At 25.5% G+C, this 1,848-nt stretch overlaps 1 long non-coding RNA gene across 1 annotated transcript; it reads left to right on the top strand.

Moving 5' to 3' along the window:
• Positions 1-765: 765 nt before the first annotated feature.
• LOC142228522 (uncharacterized) lies at positions 766-1,642 on the top strand. Its single transcript, XR_012720195.1, has 4 exons — positions 766-803; positions 1,201-1,266; positions 1,396-1,471; positions 1,566-1,642. It is a non-coding gene; the product is annotated as an uncharacterized LOC142228522 (long non-coding RNA).
• Positions 1,643-1,848: the final 206 nt, after the last annotated feature.

Raw genomic sequence — 1,848 nt, 5'->3', positions numbered from 1 at the left:
TGTTGTTTTCAATAAAGGCACATGTGTTTTTGTTGTTGTAGGAATGTTTTGGCTTTGCTTGGTTTTGTTTGGCATGCTTCAGTTGTATAGTTGGCGTTGGCGTGGTCTGTTGCATCTTTTGAGTAGGTATGCAACAAGGGAATATAAAGGCATGGAATATTTTGGAATTTTGAGACATATATTGGTGTTTGTTTATTAAACCTTTTAAATGAAAGTTATTAATATTTTATCGGTAGTTTAGAAAAAAGTTATAACGAATATTGAGGAAAATATGTTGAAATTGAAAGTGTATTGAAATTTGTATTATTCTGTGTAAAAAATTAATATTCAATTCCAGATGAATTTGGAAAATTTTTGTTATATCTCAGCGTATAGTTTATTCATAAATTGGTAAGTATTTTTTTAATATGACTTTCTTTTAAAAATATTTTTTATGTATATTATTATTTGTTAATTAATTTTTTTTGGAAACCAGTTTAATGTTTTTCTTTGTTGTAAAAACTATATTTAATTTCAGAGCAACTCCAGATGGATTCGAACAAATAAAAAAAAGAGAATTGGTAAGTTTTCTTTTAAAAATTGGCTTTATTTTAACTAGAATATTTACGTTTTTGTGACCTTTTTATCATCAAAATTACAGGTTTTTAATGCCTTATTTTAGTATTTCTTTAATCAAATTTTTTGGAAACCAATGTAATATTTTTAATGAAATATTTAATATTTAATATTTAATTTCAGAATAACCCCTTAAACATTTGGACAAGTTGTTAGTACTCCTTTGCCTGTAATTTAATAGTGAATTGGTAAGGATTCTTTAACTTTCTTTTAGCCCTGGACAGTCATCCTTATTTTTTGTACATTAACAGCCTTTGTCATTTTGACTACGGCTCATTTCAAGACGCTAAAATTTTCATCGTGAGCGAAAAAGTGAGCCAAACTTGAGTTTATTTTCTTATTCAATTTGGTTTTAAGTAGTATAAAACAAAAATTCATAAAACGGTCGAATTAGTATAACTTAAATTCACCTTTTCCCAATAGACTAAAATGCATTTTAAATCGAAAATTAAACTACGTGTCGTCATTTTGACAAATGATGACTGTCTAGGGTTATCAAGAATATTTGGTTTTTAATGTATATTATTTTTTTCATTAGATTTTTTGAAAACTTATTTAATAATTTTATTTAATATTTAATTTCAGAGTAACCCAAATAAATTTGGACAACTTTTTATATTTCCCCTCAGCGTACAATTTAATAGAGAATTGGTAAGTTTTATATTAAAACTTTGGCTTTCTTTCAACTAGAATATTTATTTTATTATATCCTTCACATCGATAACAACGCAGTTTTATGAGTTTATATAGAATACTTCATTATTTCTCTAATTGTTTCAGGTACAAATTTTATGAGATACGTTTTCCAAAGAAAAGTTGAATTCTTTACACCATTTGATAAAATGCCCCAAATATGGTAAGTTACAAGCTAAAATGAAGAATTAAAAATTATATTTCATTACATGGTGTTAATTTTTAACAATTTTCATTTTTGTTTCCATTTTTTCCAGCAAGATATGTGAAAAAACTACCTACGATGAATAAAAAAGGATAAGTCAAAATGTCCAAACAGCGGGTTCAAATGAACTACTATCTGTTCCACGTGGTCATCATTTTTATTCACAAAAAACATTGTATTAAGAATTTTCATCATAAGTTTTTATAGTAAAGTACTTTTGCTTAAAGAAAGTTTAATTTTAATGTATGAAAATTTTCATAATAGTAAAACGGTTTGTTGTTCCTTTAATTATTTAATTTCTCTGTACTGTGGAATGATTGATTTAAAAATAGTTT

This window comes from Haematobia irritans, chromosome 3 (genome assembly GCF_050003625.1).
Source record: "Haematobia irritans isolate KBUSLIRL chromosome 3, ASM5000362v1, whole genome shotgun sequence".
Taxonomy (NCBI): domain Eukaryota; kingdom Metazoa; phylum Arthropoda; class Insecta; order Diptera; family Muscidae; genus Haematobia; species Haematobia irritans.
The sequence above is the reverse complement of the archived record's forward strand: the minus strand, read 5'-3'. Positions and strand labels throughout refer to the sequence as shown.